Source organism: Dipteris shenzhenensis, chromosome 14 (assembly GCF_047967505.1).
Source record: "Dipteris shenzhenensis isolate YYH24624 ecotype China chromosome 14, Dip_SZ_1.0, whole genome shotgun sequence".
In the NCBI taxonomy this organism is placed as follows: Eukaryota; Viridiplantae; Streptophyta; class Polypodiopsida; order Gleicheniales; family Dipteridaceae; genus Dipteris; species Dipteris shenzhenensis.
Genome location: NC_141609.1, coordinates 16,169,250 through 16,190,376, shown reverse-complemented (window position 1 = coordinate 16,190,376; position 21,127 = coordinate 16,169,250). Strand labels below are relative to the sequence as shown.

Here is a 21,127-nt window from a genome sequence, read left to right as displayed (position 1 = left end):
TCCAACAATTGACAACTACACCCTTTAAACTAAGAGAGTTCTAATAGTTCATTGTTTTACATGTGCTTTTTCAAGCTATTTTCCATGTAGCTTTAGGATTATATGCTCCTTGATTTGACACACTTGTTTCAAACCCGAATGCTTATTTCCATTCAAAATCTCCACACACTTGTTATCATATCACCAATATTCTTTCATTGATTGCCATATTGAAATGATATATCAAGTAGCAAGGTTCATAAAAATTTGCTTTTCCACATCCAAAATTAGGCCTTGGCAAGGGCTCACAACAACCATGTGACTATCGACAATTGACATTGTCAAGCTTGTTTTTGGTGTGTGGATTTCCTAGTTATGAAAATCTCCCATTTGGAGTAGGTTGCTTGTAAATGCATGTTGTGTGGACTTCCTAGTTATCAAAATCTCCCATTTGGAGTAGGTTGCTTGTAAATGCATGCATAGGTGACACTTAACTGTTTAAATAGGTTCAATCACCCTCATGGCCTCACACCCCTTAGCCTTTAAGTGCATCTGTCGACCTTCCCTAAAGAAGTTGCTTTTGAAATCCTTTCTTAGCTCCTTGGCACCATTTTTTGTCACTTTTCTTGAACCCTCCCCCCCCTTCTCCCCTAGACCCTGCCGCTACATGCACCCACACACGTAGGAGCATTTGGGAAAAAAATCATTAGCTCTTTTGAAGTAGGTCATAAGCATCCAATCAATCAAAGTATGCCAGGGCTACATGGCTTGGGAATTTACGGGGGTCGAACTTTGTTGTGTCTATGGTGCAATCAAAGAGCAGGTGCTTGGTCAAGTCTAAGCATGTTGAGTCCCCTCCCCTCTGCCTAATCCCCAATCAGGGTGGAGATGTAGGGATCCTCCAAGAAAGCTATGTACAGAGAATCTTTGAGCATCATTAGATGGTGCAAGGTTTGCCTTCTCGGGCTTCTGTATTGATGATCCTAACTCGAGGCACAAGGAACAACCCCCCATATAGCGAAATCTAGCGTTGGCATGGATCAACGGCTGTTCTTGGTAAGGTTATTGCCCGAACCCCTCCAACACTCACGAGCCAAGTGTGCCAAGTGCCTGCATTGTAAGCACTGGCTTGGCAACCCCATGCAAAGCCTAAACTCTCCACCATCACGAGTCCAGAGAAGGATCTCCTTTGGAAACAAGACTCAATTATCAGCCCCCCCTCTTGTGCCCTCCCCACCCCCTGCAAGGGTCACCCACCGACATGAAACGAGTCTCGGGAGGGATCGAATGTGCGAGCAGCTAACTAAGGTAGCATGTTGAGGTTGAAACTTGAGTGAGGTGACGTGAAGACGACAAATAAACTTTAAAGGCGGTGCTTTACGTTTCTCTTAAGGCAACCTAGTGAAAGTACAGGTGCGTTACTTGCCACGAGGGAGTGCGCCCCTGTATCCTCTTACACACAAGACCACCTCACTCTTCACTCTCCTGGCTATGGTGCTACTGAGCTGAACTGGCTATGGCGATCGTCTTCGCCATATCCTTCACCCTCCTCTTCTCCTTCCCACTCCCTGCTCTCTCCCTCCCTCTCTCCACTCGTTCTCAATGGATCTTCGACTCTACCTCCCCTTCCTCCCGCGTCAAGCTCTCCTGTGTTAACTGGGTCTCCCACCTCCCCCCCATGCTCGTCGAAGGCCTCCACAAACAGCCCCTCGACCTCATCTCCTCCACCATCCCCTCCTGGGGCTTCAACTGCGTTCGCCTCACCTGGGCCACCTTCATGTTCACCAACGCCTCCCTCGCCAGCCTTTCCATCGCTGAGAGCTTCACCCTCCTCGACCTCCACGACGCCCTGGCCGGAATCGCCGTCCACAACCCCGGGATCGTGCAGCTTTCGGTTGTGGAGGCTTTCAGAGCCGTGGTGGACAGCTTGGGGCGTAATGGGGTGATGGTGGTCCTGGATAATCAGATGAGCAAGCCAGGGTGGTGCTGCAGCGACACGGATGGGAATGGTTTTTGGGGAGACAAGTTCTTTGATCCTGAGGTGTGGTTGCAGGGATTGCGTACTGTAGCTGCTATGTTCCGAGATGCCCCTCAGGTTGTCGGCATGAGTTTGAGGAATGAGCTGCGAGGGCGAAGGCAAAATGTTGCGGATTGGTACAAATATATGCAGCTTGGAGCGGAAGCAATTCATGGCGAGAATCCAGACCTGCTCATCATCCACTCTGGATTGAGCTACGCTCAGGATCTCCACTTCCTCTCCTCCAAGCCTCTCAACGAGAGCTTCAAGAACAAAATCGTCTACGAGCTCCATTGGTACGCCTTCACCAACGGCGATTCCTATACCAGTGGCGACCTCAACCAGAAGTGCGCATCTGTCTCCTCGGACATGATGAACAAGTCCGGGTATGTCGCGACTCCAAATATGAGCTTCACGGGGCCTCTTTTCATCAGTGAATTTGGTGTCGATCAGACGGGAGGAAACGCCAATGACAACCGCTTCCTGCCTTGCTTCTTCGCCTTCGCGGCTGGGGGCGACTTCGACTGGGCTTATTGGACTTTGCAAGGCAGCTACTATCACCTACACGGCCAGCTTGATGTCGACGAATATTACGGGCTGATGAATCACGATTGGAATGCTCCCCGGAATGGATCTCTGTTGCGAAAGTTGCAGGCATTGCAACAACCTTTCGTTCAAGGTAAGGAGACGTGTATGTTTGTGAGTGGGACGTTGATCAAAAGGCTGGAAACCATGCTAGATTGGAGTAAAATGCAACGGGAAATCCTGTCGTCTCATGGTTTTGCTGCGATGCTTCTGTTTGTTGCATTGGATGAGCAGATATCGACCCTTCTTCGAGCCGCCCATTCCACGTACTTTTCCATCCAGCTACCGGGCTGTGCGTGGAAAAAGACGGAGCAAACACGTTGATCCTGGGCTCCTGCACCTTCGATTCTCACTGGACGTTCACGGCGGCGGGTGAAATCGCGCTGGACGGCACGTATTTGATCATAGCAGCCGAGGGCAGAGGTTTACGGGCGATCCTAACGGTGGAGGGAACGCAATCGAACGGGCCGTGGAAGGAATCAGTGTCGGAAAGTGGCATGCAATTCTCGACGGAGGTGGCAAATGCGACGGTGTGTCTGGACGGAAGAGCACCGCCATCTCTGTTCACGAGATCGTGCATTTGTGCGAGCGGTGTACAGTGCAACGCCGGAGCTGATCCGAGCACGCAATGGTTCAAGTTTGTAACCAGCACCAGACTAGCTTCTTCTTAGCTTCTTAGCTTATAATAAAATTACAGAGACACACTTGTTGTAGATAGAGCTCATGATTCATCCAAGCACCACACTAGTTTCTTAGCTCATAATAAAATTGACTCTCTCTTTTTAAAAACTAAATATAGGCATTTGAGAAAGCTCATTTTTTTGAAGGATTTGCAATACCTCGAGCCACATCAACGCTTCAAATCCTCTCTCTCTTTCTCGCTCGGATTCTTCCCTTCAAATCCTCTCTCTCTCTTTCTCCCTCTCTCTCTCTCTCTCTCTCTCTCTCTCTCTCTCAGCTTTCGCTTTCTGTCCCCTTTTCCATGCTGCACATTCAATTCGTCTTCTTTTTCGATCTCAGGAAGGCCTTATGAATGATATTCATCTTGTTTTTTTCCTTTCAGAAAAGAAGAGCTTTATTAAACGAAAAGAAGATGTAAGAAAATTAGTACAATAAGGTACCTTCATTAAATTAGAGGGTGAGTAATATCCACATCAAACCGTTTCCATTTAGAATTATACACACATCCAAATAGTTTCCATTAAATGCCTTAAATAATAATATATATAAGATGCCTAAAATTTTGGCAAATTTTACAATTTTGAGAAAAGAAACTTTACAAGTAGTTTTAGAGATTTGCAGGTTCATTGTATATAGTTCTTAATCTTACTCAAGGATATTGATGTAAACCACATGGCTCTTTGAGGTCATTGATCCTCATTAGCAATAAATGTATCTAGAGCACTCATTCCATTAATTTTGGACTTGTTTTTGTCTTTTTGAAGAGAGCCCAAAAATTATTTCTAAATCAAAAGTTAACTTTTTTTAAAATATCCTTCTCAAACCAAAAGTTGACTTTGCAGCACTATTATTTTCAAATAAAATGTTTTCGCACTAGTAATGAAATAACTAAAAAACACCATTTCTTCATTAATCTAGACATATTTGAAAAATCTTAGTTTAATTTTTTATTTTTAAGAATCTAGCTTTAAAAAATTAAAGTTTCTTTAAAATATTAACAATTCAAATAAACAAAAGTAAAAAAATCTATGGAAAAACAATCATCTTCTCTCTTATACAAGATCTTTAATTTAAAATAAAAAACAAACAAAAAATAATTCGATGCGTATAATTCATGGTTTTTTTCCTATTTTTTTCTCTTCTTTCTGTCCTTTTTTCTTTTTTTCTCTTTTATCCTTTTTTAAAATCCGCAGACAAGAGCCTCTTAGCCTTTAAACTTCAATGTAAAGAACAATGGAACTTGTAATATACACAAACATTTTAAACTATTTAAATAGAGAATAATATGAAAAACTCTTTTGGATTCCAAAGAAGAGCAAGAGCTATGCTTGTAATTATACATTAATGTATGTTTATTAGAAAGAAAATGCTCAATGAGGCTTTGTACAAAGGAGCTCAAGGTGACATGTATTGCCCACGGCCTTTAGAAAGATTCAAAAATTGGCAAAATTTACAGGCTGATTACCCATGGCCTATGCTATTCTGTATCACAAGACAAATCTTGCCCAACTCATACAATAAAAAACCCACTAGATAATCCTCCAAAGATGTCCCAAGATCTGTTAGCATCAACTTTGTAACTCCCCAAATGGCATCAACCCTATACCCCAAACCAACATCTATCTCAAAGATGATGTTTTTCCAGATACACCAAATTCCCCACATCATAGAGGCCCTTATATAGGGCCAACAAGCACAAATCATGGAAGGGAGGTCCACAGTCTCTCCCAACATGATCACTCTCCATATTGCACTCAAATTAGATTTCCCCATCAAACCCATGGGACCTTCTCACCATTCCTGCAACTCTGCTCTAGATCTGCTCAGCCACCACACAAGACCAGAAGAGGTGCATCACATCTTTAAATTTTGCATATCCACACAAAGGGCAGCAGCTATTCACCTCCTTCCATTTTGCCATTCTCCCCCGCAAAGGTAATTATTTGAGCAACACTTTCCACAACCAAAAACTACACTTCCCAAACCTTACATCCCCCTTACATCTCCTTCATTCTTGCCTCCCACCATTTTGGAGACCTACGAACTTTCCATTTTCCATTCAAATGATCATTAATGGAGATGCCCTCTACCAAGTGCCTATACACCAAGTTGGCCGACACTTTCTTCAAACATGCATTCCCCTTATTCCATTGATTAATTCTCTAGTCAATCATTAGGATGATGGAATTGGTAGGCCAATCTCCTTATATCAACCCCAGCACCTCAGAGATCAGAGCTAACTCAGAGATGGATTAATCATTAGGATGAAATTGGTTAGCCAATCTCCTTGTATTGGCCCCAGCACCTCAGAGATCATAGCTAACTCATTGATTAATTCTCTAGTCAATGGTTAGGATGGAATTGGTCGGCCAATCTCCTTGTATCGACCCTAGCGCCTTAGAGATCACAACTCATTATTGTTGAGACTGAATTGAGCCTTAATCTAGGCTCTAGTTTCCAATCCATCTTCTTTTGATCCCAGATGTTCAACCATGTTCTAAGTCCCTCGCTACACACACTACGAGCATGTTAAGATCCAAGTAAGCCACCCGGCTTCTCATTGATTGATACAGCCCGCTCCGCTAGATATTTTCATACAAATTGGCATCCCCCCTTAGACCCTGTCAACCTTTCCAATGCAACAGTTTACCAAAATGCTTCCATGCATCCACCAGCCCCGAAATCAAATTATCCCCTTTAATCTTTACTGGAAATGGGGAGCAGATGATCTCATACCAAGTTAGATCTATCCACACCCCAACTCCCTGACCTTGCCCTCTGACAACAAACCATTTCGTGCAAGCCACCCATAGAGCCTTTGAATCAAACAGCTTAGGGATCCATTTAAACAAGAGAGAGATATTTATATTATCCATGTCAGGGAGGCTTAAAACCCCACATGCTGTAGAAGCCTTTAAAGCTTCCTACAGGATGTAGTACCATCTTCTTTTACTACCATCCTCCATCCAGAGGAAATTTCTTGCCAATGAGTCTTCTTGAACCTCTAGAAGGGCCAAGTACTTAGTAGATGATATGAGAATGTGTTTAATCACCAAGCACCTAGCATTCCAACCCAGGGTCACTCTTGACTTTCTCTTGGAACTAGATGAAACACTGCTTCAGGGTTACACAAACCCTTAAAGGGGTAGCTTACCCCTCTAAATCAACATACTAGGAAATTGACCAAGCCATTTCAGCATTTCCCCTTCATCAGTTATAATCACAAAGGATTTATTCCAACTGCATTTTGAACCCAACATAGCCCAAAATGCATCGAACACTTCGATGAGGCTTTGCACACTTTCCCTACATTCCTTTGTCATGGCCACCATATCATCTGCCAAAAATTGGGAGCAAAATTGTTCCCCTGAAGGGAGCCCCAATTCCTTAACCACTCCATCTACGATTCGCTTTTGATTTCTACACTTAAAGGAGCAGTGCCAATTGCAAACAAAAGTGGGGCCAAGGGGCACCCTTGACCTTAGATATTGGAATGGAAAAGTCCTACAAACCCATAAGACTTGCAAAGATTCTTAGTTTTTTCTGGATTTTATAGGAGATTCATCCAAGACTATGCTAAAATTGATGTTCGAGGGCTGGATGGTCCAACTAACAATCCTCATCCATACTCAGCTCCATCCAGGTGTTATAGGGAGCTCCATTGACATTCTTTTCCTTCAAGAGCACAAGTTGTATGGACATAAGGTTGGTTTTCTCAACCTTTATGCCCCTAATGACCTATGGGACCATGTACTTGTATGGAAGGAACTTCTTTCTTAGACACCCATTGCAGATTCTTGGGTCATAGGGGGTGACTTTAACATGGTGGAGTTACCTTTTGATAAGAAAGGGGGTGGAGAAAGAGGTTCCTTGGAGAGAGCAGCTTGGGATGCCTTCTTATTTCAGTTCGATGGCAGAGATGTTGGCTTGGATGATGCTTTTCACACTCTGTCACAATCTCTCTAATTTTCATGGTTGAATAGGAGGCCTCAAACGCCCATTCATGCATGCATTGGCAAATTATATGTTGATGATTGGGCTTTGGATAGAGGTAGTTTGATGTGCATTGCTCCCTAGGTTTCTACTTCAAACCACTTTCCAATGGTGTTGATAATTCCTGAGCCTCATAAGAGAGCTTGCTTTACTAGTGTTAGGATTCGGAGTGCCTTGTATGTAGAGGAGGACCTCACTGGGGCAGTTTTACAGGTTTGGGTTTCTCATATGCAGGGCCCAGTGTCATCCCCTTTACATATGGAAGTGACATTGGTGACTTCTATCATTTGATCACTAATACCAAAAAGCAAGAGATTGTTAGATAGGAAGTTTGTCTTAGCTATCAGTTTGCAACCCTTTAGAGGAAAGAGTAAAAACGTCCTAGAGATGCTTGGATTCAGGAGTGCCTTGCAGCAGCAAGGGCTCTTTAGCAGACATTGCTAGATCAGAGAGTGGAGTATGCCTTTCATGCATGAGAGTCCTTTTGGATGCAAATGGGTGGTAGAGTCAATAAGCACTTTTTCCCAACTCATGCATTAGGAAAAAAAGGGAGCTCATTTTAGGGCCTTTTAGCCTTGAAGGAAAATAGCCCTCCATCAATCAAAGGAGGGCCAACGTAACACTAAAAAATTTAGGGAAAAAAACAAAAAGAAATACTGTCGAGCTTGCATTCAATGATTACATTTGAGCTACTTTATTATATCTAACATAGGATGTAGAATTTGGTATTTCTGACATCACCTATGTGTAAAACCCTCGGAAATGCCAAAAACAGGCTCTCGAAGGCTCGAAAAGGCCCAAAAATCCACCTGTACAAATGAAAGCAATTTGACAGGTTGGACCAAGGGTTTTGGCTTTCATTTGTACAACCTGTCAAATTGCTTTCATTTGTACAGGTGGCTTTCTGGGTCTTTTAGTCTTTTTCAAGCCTCCCGGGGTCCGTTTTTTGCATTTCAAAAGTCTTTTTGAGGATTTACATGCCAGTGAGGTCAGAAATAGCAAATTATGCATCGTATGTCAGTGGTTTTATGTCATATTTTATTGTTTTAGAGGAAAGAAAACTAAAGAAATCCTAAATTTCTCTTAGGGTCTCAAAATGAGCTCCCTTTTTTCATAATGGCCCAAGACATAACAGAGATATTGTCACTCAGCTAATTAACGCAGAGGGGGTTTTGCAAACTAATCCAAATGCCATCATGTGCATAGCTACTGATTTTATGCCTCACTTATTGCAGTTGATTGTGACACGCTGGTTAAATGATGCCAGGTTGTACATATGGTAGCACATTCCATTATTGGTGAAATAGGATATGAGGATCTCACTAGATGTGCCTTTCACCAATATGGAATTCAGGACTTCTTTGCTTGCTCTTCACAAGAGCAAGTGTTTTGGGTTTAGATGGGATTTCCCTAGCATTCTTCATTGTCCATTGGGATGCGATTGGGGATCATATTACCTCAGCCTTGCAGGGTGTTTGGGACTCTAGTACTATGCCTAGATCACTCACAGAGAGTCTCCTTCATCTCACTCCAAAAGGGGGTTGCAAAAATTTAGTGTCATAGTGGAGACCTATCACTCTCTTTTGTATAAAATTCTAGCAAAAGCAATTAGCTTACGATTGCAACCCTACCTCTTGGACCTCATCCATAACATGCAAATGGGCTTTGTGCATGGAAGGAACACTTTTGATAATATTTTCTCTTTTTGGAAAGCTTTAGATTGGGCTATGCAAAGTGGACATAAAATATCTATTTATTCTTAGATTTTGAGAAAGCATATGATACAGTGGATTGGGATTTCCTAGAGAGCACCCTAGATCATTTTTAATTCTTAGCAGCATGGATTATAGGGGTCTCCTCTTTTGTACAAATCAACCCATAGCTAGGTACTTATGGGGGGGTTTAGGGGAGAGAGATTTCAGATTTCTAGATCAGTCGGGGTCAGGGATGCCCTCTTACTCCTTTTCTTTTTCTCTTTGTGGCTAAAGCTATGAGTATTTTTCTCAGACTGACCTTGTTGGGCTGAAGCTTCCTCTGAGATATAATGAGGAACTGATAGACTACGAGTTGGCGGATGACACTACTATTCTTTTTGAGATGCCACTTAGCAAGCGCTCACTTCTTTCAAGGTAGCCTTGGATTTGTACTATAGCTAGTGCGCACATTAATTGGAACAAATCTAATGGCTTTTGGATCAATGATGAGGACACTCCTAATTGGGGGGATGATTTTGGTTTTACTTGCATTCAAAGGGGGTCCCCATCAGATATCTAGGATACCAGGTCAATATGGGTATCTCTTCTTCACAACAATTTGGTCTAGTGTTGGAGAGCTTGGAGAGCATTAGGAGGAAGCTCCTCTTTTGGAGTTAAGCCAAATTAGACCTGGCTTCCAGGATGGTGGTTGTTAACCAGTTTTGGTAGCCATGGCATGGTATGCTTGCTCTTGTTGGTGCAGCTCTAAGAATTGCATCAATTAAATAAGGAGAACTATAAGGAATTTATTGTGGAATGGGCTAGATGACACTACAAATACTATGGCTAGGGTGGCTTGGGAGACATTGATCCTTCCCACCACAAAATAAGGAAGCCTCAATATTATAGCACCAGACTTGCAGCAGTGCAAGGCATTACTTTGCAAGTTTGTGGTAAGGGGACTTTTTCTTGGGCAAGAGCCTTGGAAGGATTTCTTTATTCAAAGAAGGCATGTACTCCTTTAGGTGGAGACTATCTGGGTAGCACCAAATAGACTTTTACTTCATCCCCCCTCAAATCTTCTTCCTCTCCTCTTATGGAAGCCATTCTCGAAGCTTGGAACAACTTAAAAAATACTCTTTGGAGAATTCCCCCAGCTTCTCTGGAAGAGATTAACATGTAGCCAATCATGTGGAGTGATAGCATACTCAATGAGCGTGGCAAGCCACTAGGCCATTCACATTATATGCATTGGTCAAGATGGGAAAGAGGCCTTGCCTCCTCTATAGGATCCTAAAAAGCTTTCAAGAAGCTTCCAGAGGACCGTAAATTGCAAGTAGTAAGTCATCTCAGAGGAAGTCTAGGAAGGATTCAATAGATTGATGCATCCATTCCAGTGTATTGGATTGAGACAGATAATATGCTTACATCTTATTCCACTTGGAAGGGAGTCTTCTTAGGATTGGTCATTAAACTTCAAGTTATTGCTTTGCCATGACTACACGCGGATGCCTTGGTTTTTGATGTCCAGATGGGAGGTAGGTTGTCTAGATCTTTAGATGATGTTGTTCCGGGGATTTCTTTCCAGATATTAGGGTTATTGCTTTGTAGAGCATGGCTTAGATTCTTCATGGTACCTAGAACCTAACCCAATTCTCTTGGCCTCGGGTTCATGGAGATTGTGGCTTTATGGTGGGGCCCCAATAAAGTATTTGTAGTGGGACCCAAGAGAGTGGGAATGGATTGATAATGGGCATTGAGAGAAGAGCCTCCCCTTATTTTACGACACAATAAGAAATGCTAGCCGGTTTCAAATCAATTGAAGAGGCTAGAGACCTTCTAGATCTGCTCTCCTCATTGGGAGAACTTTCAGATTTCTACTAGTTTGTAGAGAATCTTGTGGAGGAGACTCTAAAAATCCCACAGGAATAGAAAGGTAACTCTATTCTTTTGACTTTGTATGTCTAGGTTTGGGGTAGACTAACTTGTGGATGTCTAGGTTTGGGGTAGACTCACGTGTCCTCATTCGGTCCCGATCTATGATCTTCTGATAGTTGATAGTATCCACATTCTTTGGAATTTGGTCCCAAGTTTCTTTGTTGGTTCTACTTTCTTTGCTAATTTCAATTGCCTTGTTACAGTGGTTGTTGCATCTATTGTGCCGCTTCTACGGCATTCACCCCAATGGAGATTGCATTTGCTACCGTTGGCTGGGCTCCACGCTTGTTGTTGGACCTGATTTGTTCATGCATTGGGATTATACCAGCACACCTCTGCGGGGTGATTCTTTGTACAAATGCCACACTCAAATTGAGGTAAATTGTTTGTCATTTCCAAGCTCTGGAGTTTTTACTCCACCAATTTCGTTATTTCTTCCGATTTGGGGGTCTTTTTCGACTTTGACTTCTCTTTCTTGTCTTTTACCTTCTCCTTTTTTGTTTTCTTTCATACCTTCTTCTTCTTCTTTCGTTTCTTTTTCTTTTCAACATCATCCAAATCATTGTCGGAATTATCATCAATTGTGGCGGATCCAGAATTGGACTCACTTTAGTCATCCGAACTGCTATCGAAATCTTCTTCAAAATACGTGCTTGTCTTCTTCTTTTTCTTTGTTGTGCCAATTCGCCTTTCCGTGCATTTAGCTGCCTCTATGATAGTGTTGAATCCATTATGACCCACTAGAATAGCCATCCCACTGACAACGCTTCTGATTTCTAGCTAAAGTCTCTTGTAGAAATATTCCACCATTGTTTCTAGTGTTGGTCTTTCGGTGGGAGCGAGTCTTGCATAAAAATTGAGAAATTGTTGAGCATAATCCTCTATTGATTGCTTTTTTTATTTCCATTCCCCCAACTTCTTTACATCACTTGGAGTCTTCTCCTTTCTGAATCTTTCCCAAACTGATGTTTTGAGTTCATCGTATGTTGTAAAATTCGTCACTCCATACGGGGTGATGAACCATCTCATTGCTTTTCCCACAAGCATTCTAGCAAAGTGTTGGAGCTTTTTTGGGTCTATAAACAAAGTGTTGAAGCCACTTGCCTGCCATTGTGTCTTGAATTGAACCACGTGACTGTCTGGATCTTCCTTCTCTTTTCCCCAAAATTCCAAAAACTTAGATTTCAAACTGGCCACATTTGGGCGTGCCATTGGCAGTGTCGGTGGTTGTGGAAGTCTTGGCAGACTTTTTAGTGCTCCTTTGTTCAGTTCTTCATGAGTTCTTCACCCTCCTCTCTTGGGCTATTTGGAACTTTGTAATATCCACGGTGGTTGATTTCTAAATCCAACTCTATGTCTATGTCTTGTTCCTCGTCACTTCATACATCTCTCGGATTTAGTCCATCTCGCTCTAGCTCTATGTCCGTATCTCTTTTTTCATCTGGGTTTTGATCAAATTCTTGATTATTTTCTTTTATTCTTTTGTCTTCACTCGTTGATCCTTGGTCTTTCGGAGCAATGGAGTCGAGATCTTTGAGTTTCGGAAGGTCAGCTGGTATACCCTTTATGTTCATTCCGCTTTGTTTGAAAAATTTGATAGGAATGCGACAGTTAGTCCTTCTCATCCAAACCCAACGCCATAGTAATCTTTGAATGTATATTAAACTAGTCTTTTAGGATCCGTGCCTGATCGTCCTCCTTGGATGCTGTTTGGACCCGGTTCTCCCCCCTTAGTGGGATTTCAGGGTCAATTTCACCACTGGTGATTTTGATTCTTTGTTTTGTTGTTGTGCTCACTCTCTTTGGGGTCAAACTTGCACACATTTCTTTGTGATATGGGATCTTCATCATTTCTTTTCTTTGACATTCATTATCCTTCATTTGTTGTGTCATGCCCACATTCGTTTTTCATTTATTAGGTTTTTGAAACAATTTCGAAACCATACCTGTTTTGTTGATTATCGAAAATGTCAGAACTCGCTTCTTTATGGATTTTTCGATTTTTAGGAAAACTTTCTTTGTGTTTGCAACCGCCCTTCTTACTTCATGTTGACGAATCTTCATCAAATAGTGCTTGTAATTCCATCTGGTAGTTGTCTATCTTGTCAAATTTGTACAAGATATGCATCAGAAGCTTGTTTGTCATCTCCACTTGCCCATTCCCTTGTGGGTGACAAGTCATAAGCTTTTTGGTCTTCGGTGTCACCCTCTTGATTGTATTCACGTCTTTCTTCATGTGTTCCATAAGAAAATAATTGAATTGCAGCATCAGTCTTGATCTCTGCATGTGCAAGCACTGATGCTCGTGAGATCGCACAACATTCCCTTTTGCCATTGCGATAGCATGGGGTTGGCATTCACCCAATCCTTCAGTCATCGAAGTTGATTGAGTTTTCTAACCCACAAGATTGCTAGTGTTAATAGGGTGGAGTACTCCATATTTAGTTTAGATTGAATGGGGTTGCAAGGTGAAGAGTTAACGTTTCTACATGGGTCTCTCATCTCAATCAGAAGCATTATGAACTCAAACATAGAAGGAAACTCTCTCTCTCTCTCTCTCTCTCTCTCTCTCTCTCTCTCTCTCTCTCTCTCTCTCTCTATGTGTGTGTGTGTGTGTAACTTGAAAACTCAAGAAACAGATAATCTAAGACAATCCAACAAACAGATAGTGTGTGTGTGTGTGTGTAACTTGAAAACTCAAGAAACAGATAATCTGAGACAATCCAACAAACAGATAAATATGATAAGACAGTCATTTGGATTTCATTTACTTTGTGAACATATTCATCCCGATACATCTTCTCTCTAGTTTTTTATGATAGTCTTCCTTTCACCCTGTGTGGATTACCCGTTTTCTATTACAGTCGATCCCAATGGTTATGACCCTTTTGCCTATAGTTTTTCAAATCATATACATTTTATATGTATCCAAATAGACATTTTAACTATGTTAACAATTCTCTCCCTTATGTCCCATGAACTTCTAAAACTTCATTCATATCTTTGGTCATTTTGCTCCATTGACTCCTACCTTCATCTCTGTCCATCTCTACTTGGTTCAATCTTCTTCCTTATGCTTGTGATGAGGATGCACTCCCTTAGCCTTACCAAAGTTTTCTTGAATTTGTTGGAGGTGGGGTTCACTAACTCTCTTGGTCACTCCCATCTTCCTAAAGACCTCAACTCCTTGCTACCCTAGGAGACAGCAAAGATACTAGCCCTAGTAGAGCTCAATCTACAACCTCTCTTATACTCCTCTGCCTCCTAGATGTATGCCTGATGATGTATGAATTGTTGCTCCTACTGGTCCCCAACTTGCTGGCCTATTGGATGATATAATGCCCTGCAATGGGATCCTTTTATAGGCCCCTAGGGCCCTCAAAATACCCGACCAATTTTCCCCTTAATAGCTAATTGGATCAAGCCCCAACTAACCCCATCCACTCTCTATATGGGGCTGTGGGCTACCCACTCTTGGGCTATGGGCTAGCAGACCTAGTTGGCCAGCTGACTAGCACTCCTGGCCTTAAGGGTGCTACCCACTAGCATCCCCTCCCTTCCCTAGAACACTTTTCCTTCTGTTGTGCTGCTGTTGCCAGGCCCTCCTATAGGCCCTTAACCTGCTCAATATCCCACCCTATGCTGTGCTTCTACCTCTGAGATACCTCGCCATCATTATGCTCTGATCAAGGCCTTGTTGCAGGCCCACATGCCTTTCCATGCTGGCACCTTTTCTCTCTATGATCCCTGCCCACATGGTAATTATTATCCTACCCATGTGTCTCTTTTCTGGGCACATGTTGCCCTACATCTCCCTCCCCCATGCTCTCCTCATTTGTGACCTTTCCACAACATATAGCACTACCTCACTTATCTTTTAGTGCCATCTTTGGACTATTTATTCTAAACATGATGTTGATAGGTGGGTGCAAGTTGCGCCTCACTTTTCCCAACCCATTATTTGCTTGCTCCATTCTCTCTTTAGTCAAGAAATCCATCTATTTTCTTTTCTCTTCGATTGTAGTGTTCTCCTTTGGTTGCAGTTAAAAGACCCCAAAACATAAGTTTTAGGGATCAAGAGAGAGAGAGAGAGAGAGACAGAGAGACAGAGAGAGATTATAATGCATGGAATGTAACAAAATAGACATTGCCTATAGATGTCTCAAGGTTACACTTCTTGTGGGTAAACAAATCAAATACAGAAGGCATGTGCAAATGAAGATTATTGGTTGCATAGCCCTGTGCTTATCAATTTCAAAAATACAATTAGTGATTTTTTAACATTGAAAATTCATCTTTAAGGTGATATTATGCATCTCTAATAGTTTGAATAATGTACATTTAGACTCCTTGCTTTGCTCAATTAAAACTATTCATAGCATTGCATGCACCTTCAAGGTTCCTTCATGTCCTCTATTGTAGATGTTTAAAGCTTTTATATCAAGATTACTTTTCCTTCAATCAACCACGTTAACAACTAAACCTAGGTACACTTGGTGTAGTTCTTTTGCATCTCTTTAAGCTATTTATTTTGTCTACATGGCATCATCGAATGACAATATGTGATGTGCTTTCATTGGCACTATAAATGACTAATTGATTGTGAAGATATATGGTTTCGAAGGCTGTTTTCTTTATTAGTTTTTTTAAAAGGGTTTTAAAAAAGTGATCTAAGTCCCACATACTCTAACAGCATGAGCAATATTAATCTTGCTAGAAATTCTATTTTTCATAAAAGAGGATTTTAAAATGGGATTCAACTCCCATATACTGTAAAAACATGAGGAATATTCATCTTCTCTAAATTCCACACTAAACACATCGAAGTGCACCATCACATCATTTGTGAACAACTATGAAAAGTAGTTTTCTTTTTCCACATGGAAGTAGAGGAGATTCTTTTTCCAAACATGGAAGTAGAGGATATATTCACACAAACACCCTTAGCTATGATCAATTCTCTATTTCAATGGTTGAATCAAAACCTTATGAGCTTCAAATAGGAGTAACAGATGGTAAGTTGCTCTTACTTTGCAGTCTTGCAAAGTTGAACTTTTTTCAAAGTCTTCTCATAACAGCATAATCATCGTACAAATCATAGTTTTTATTTTGTACTCACCTTGTACTATGAAGTGCAATTTAAGAGGTAATAAATTGCACTTAAATGCACTAGGGGAAAATTTTACACAAAGAGGGATAAAAAGAATGTGTTATTAATTCCTAAGGACCTATGTGAATAGCACAATATGGCTCTAAATAGAGATTGACCTATAACTCTTGTAATCTTGATGTTTTGAGTAGTATGTAGCCTTTTTGTATCCTAGTGGCTACTCTCTTGTGATCTCTCAACATCTAGAGTCTAACTCAAGAAAATTGACCAAGGATATAATTGTAAGGTGGCCTCTATCCTATAGTTTTTTGGAAAACTCTTTACGTGTAAGGGATTTAAAAGAATAGAGCTTGACATAATGTATGGGCCGAAGGTGAAGAAATATAAAATAATGAATTGAATGTAGCCTTAAGGATAAAATCCCCTATTGCATGAATGCAAACAAAATGGAATCTTCAAATAGGGTGCAAGTTGGTGAATGAAGCAAGAGAAGTAACCAAGTAGGTGGAGCCTAATTGGTAGTGAATTTGGGAAAATAACAACCAAACTCATGTTTGTTTTTAATTGGAGTGAATTATGGGGAACAATAAACTAACTCATGCTTCTTTTTAATTGTGTAAAAGGGCAATGGTCTAACAAGAAACATGACAATCTCCTCACGAAGATAACTTAACATTCCAAAATCATTATTGCAGTAAGCAAACAACATCAAAGGGTAAAACCAACCAAGAGAAGCTGGGCAAAAGATGCCTCTAAAGCAACCCGTTTGGGAACAATAACTACAAGTAGTGCAAGGGACACATAATAATGTAATTGAAACAAAGTGGAGGGATCAAAATGATCTATATGACTATCAAATGATAACATATTAAATCCTCCCCTCTTGTCATTGTGTGGGAGATCTTTCAAGGGAGGAAAGTTAGTAATGATCACAAAGACACAAGAGAAAACAAAAGATTAATGTTAAACCTAGACTAGTAAGTAGGAGAAGAAAGAGTAGGATAAAGCAATAACGGGCAAGTGGGAGTGAGGTCTTGCAAAAAGCATGAAAAGGGAGTGTCCCTATGCCTTAGAGGAAGGAGTGTGTGAACAAATTATAAAGTGTAAGATGTAGGCACTCAAGACAAAAAGAATGGGACAATGAAAGGAGGAAGTAACAAATATGTAATGTACAAACTAGTGTCATTATGAAAAGAAAAAGAGATAATGAATTCCAAATAACTTAAGATCAAATAGTCTCCCAAAACTATGGAGTTACAAAAAGAATTTAGGCAACTATAATTAAGGAGTAAATGCAAATTAAAATCAACTGAAGAGGAAGGGGAGAGGAACAAAAACACCATATATGTTTTAAAGGGAACATCTTTTACTATCTACCATTTGACAATAAAAAATCATAGCTAGCGCATTGCAAGAAGGTAGATGTTGTGAACATAGCCCACATGTCATAAAAGTCCATAACATACCCAAAATCATTGGGCTCCATGTATATATATAGTACAAAAGGATGCAAAGTTCATTTTCTAAAAATAGGCTCTCTCACCTTTTTCTTATTGTTCAAACTTGTGCCAAACATAAACAACAACTTACCATAAAATCTTACATTCATTCTAGACAACCAGAAGCCCTTTTTATAGATTCAAACCCAACTTTTGGCTACATGAGATCAAAATTTTTGTGTTACTACACTAAGAGATGTGCACTTGTAGATATATCTAAGAAGCCAATATAGGTTGGTAAACCCTCTAATCAACAAAAAATGAGATCAAAATTGTTGAGGTTAAAGAGCTATCAAATGTATACATGTAGATATATCTAAGAATTAAATAGATGTTCTATCCACCAACAAAACTCATTGCATGCCCTCCATATAGTAGCTCATTCTCTACTATTAAGCAAAAAATTGGCTTGCATTCCCATCCTTTGAGAGCATTTATTTCATTCATAATTGATGTACAATGAAAGTGATTCTTAAAACTAATCTTAGTAACGAGACAAGGAATAGACATCTATCATACCATAAAATGCAAAATAAACATTTAGGTGGAAAGAGGGAAACCTAGCAAGGGGGAGAAGATGAGAGCAATGATATCATTACCATGTGCACTACAAATGCTAGTATATCTTAAGTTGAGAATGTATGCATTGTGAACCAAATGCATACATGCGTTATTCTTTAAAGACTCACTTGAAAGTGCCTTCATAGATTCAAATCTTTGTGCATAAAATGATTTACCAAGCATTCAATATAACTTATGCATTCGTGCTCAAATCGATGTAGACAAAATTACTTCTACAAGTTTGGTAATCGGTACATCTCCATCAATCGACTGGTGGGAGCGAGAAATGTGGGATACGTTTGGTTTTTATTTATCTAATTATCCCAATTCATGTTGTACATTAACCGATTATGGTTCTAAGGGTCATTCATTATGAAAAGCCTTTTTGTCAAGAGGATATGTGGAAGTGTGTTACGATAATTCGGAGAAGCATGTGGTCCCGAACCAATGGAGATGGCTTAAGAATTTTGCTATTTCGATTTGGCTAGTCCTTGGAAATGATGGCGACGGGTCGTTAAAGGTAGTAAAGGGGCTAGGTTAAGAGGACTAGGCTCCATGTGGAGTGGCACACCATCCCATAAGTCACCATAAGTCAAACCTATGTGACTTGCACACCCTAAATGACTTAATTTTATTGAAGGAAAGCATCTATGTTTGTTTCTTAAGGGTTGGACATTTTAGCGCAGTGGGTGAGGAGTCATTGTGTTATCTGTATAGTAGCAAGACTGAGTCAATTTTCATGTTATCAATCACATCGTTGCCTTAATTTTATAGCAGGGACTCGTTTTTGTGGGCCCTGATGAGGGATTTGACTGCTTGACTGACTCTAATGGGCTTCCCTATGTGTGCTAGTGCATATGAAGTGGTGCGGACGATGCGAGATGGATAGAAATGGAAGTGTTGGTGTGTGAATGACCTGGTGAATGGAGTGCAAGTGGACACCTGGAGCCTATTCACCTAGCAGCAATGGACTGAACTATTACAACATGGAGGACAGAACTAGGACAAGACTATGAATGGCGAAGACTTACCTGACCCAAAGATGATGTGGCGTGGACCCTACTCTATTCTCACCTAAGATGTAGACTTTCTATTCTCACCTAGACTCAGTGCATGGATGATGGACGTAAATTGTTAAGACTGAGAGTACCTAGAATCTCTCCAGTGGGCGTATTTGCTCAGCGCACCTCTCAAGAGTGTGCTGAAAGCCTAGAGAAGTGGCCTCGCACATTCATTGTTGGTATTGTCTTCAATTGATTGGAGAACTGCCTAGAGTTCAACATAGGCATGTGGAATTTATTAATTTCAATTGGTCTTGGCGAGGGAATTGGTGTGTGCCTCAGATGCTTGTAGTGCAGAAATAGCAGTCGGCAGGTTCTTGTGGATCTCTCACTTTCTTGGAGGCAGGTTCTTGTGGGTCTACAATGTTGGTTGCCAATGCAGAAGTCAAGGTTGAAGTTGAGTATGGTGGAAGGTACTTAGGAACGCATCACATCTAGCCCTTCACTTAAAGTGTAGCATGTTGTTGTGTTGTTGCCTCCTTCTTAGGGACACGTTCTTGTGTAACTGCCGCAACTCGCACTGCCAATTCATGTAACATAATCACTCGAGGGTACAAGGATGTTTCTTGGGGTTTCACTTTTTTTGTATTGATCTGTGAGGTCCCCACAGTAGGCTCTTGTGTTGCTACCGCATTTTAGAGGTAGATTCTTGTGTTGCTAATGTGGTCTATGCCGTAGATTATGTAGGACATCAAGTGGTATCATTTGGAGACGTGGGTGCCTTGGGCACCCATATGAAGATATTGCCCAGATTGAATCCTTGGGCTTCCGATAGCCACTTTGGTACCCACCCATAACGGCACTTTTGCTTGCTTTATGTTGGTTGATGTCTTCTTGGGCTTAGCTTTCATGGGCCCAATTTGAGAGTGGAGAGGCAAAAATGTACCCTAACTCCTTCTTAGCATGATCTGGGAGGTGGAAGCTGAGATTGTATCCAAATAAGGAACTCACTCATCAATATTCAAATTGTATCATTTTATGAAGTGCGTCCCTCGGTCGCTCACAATCTCAAGTGGGAGGCCAAAGAGTGATGTTACGTTCTCGTACAGGAACTTTGCGATGGCTCTCGCATCCGCTTTCCTTGTGGCTCTGGCTTCTGCCCATTTTGTGGAATAGTCCATGGCCCCACTAGAATATAATGGGCTTGAGTCCCCTTAGTAGCGGGACTGATTGGACCAATAAAATCTATCCCCCACTTTTCAAAGGGCTGGTCAGTGAGAACTCCAGTCAAATGGATGTAGTCCTGACTATGTGGTATGGAGACGCATTGGCAAGGATCACAACGTTTGCCATCTTTGCCCATCCGGTAGAGTTGTTCGGCTATCAATTGATATGGGGTTGCATCCTTGATCAATTTTCTAACCCCATCTTTGTTGAGTGTCTTGTCCTGAGGAAATCCATTTGCCAAGAACTCTTGTGCCCATTCTAGAACCAAGTCCACCAATATAATGGGGCATCCGGAAGATCATCTTCCACTCATGTCGTTGCGAGTTCTCCATTAGGGTCCAGGACATATGATCAGCCCCATGAAGTGTGTATGTCCCTTCCTAACCACCACTGTGAAGTCAAATTCTAGGAGCATCGGGTGATGCGATTGGTCATGCATTGCTTATTGAATAAGTAAAGCAGAGCTTGGTGATCTACGAAGAAGACAAACTTGTTTGCTAACAAGTAATGCCTTAACTCTTTAACTGCATACACCATGGCCAGTCCTTCACGTTCGATTGTGGTATAGTTCATCTTGGCATCGTTCAGCTCGTGACGATGGCTAGTGAAGTATATGGAATAATCCAATCGGCATGTGCAAATACGCACCCTATCACGAAATTTGAAGCATCGATGCAAACATGAAATACTAAGTCCAAATTGAGTGCTTGCAAAATAGGGGCGAATGCCAAGACCAAATTAAGGGTCTCATAGGATAATTGACATTCAACCCGTCCAATGGAATACAATCAGCAATTTGTACAAGGGGTGGGCAATCTCAACATAATTGTAAATAAACCTAT

The 21,127-nt window shown here is 41.2% G+C and overlaps 1 pseudogene across 1 annotated transcript; it reads left to right on the top strand.

Moving 5' to 3' along the window:
- Window positions 1–1,574: 1,574 nt before the first annotated feature.
- Window positions 1,575–3,252, top strand: LOC147894258 (glycosyl hydrolase 5 family protein pseudogene; annotated as a pseudogene). Its single transcript, XR_015542096.1, has 2 exons — window positions 1,575–2,675; window positions 2,816–3,252. The product of XR_015542096.1 is annotated as a glycosyl hydrolase 5 family protein pseudogene (transcript).
- The last annotated feature ends 17,875 nt before the right edge of the window (window positions 3,253–21,127 follow it).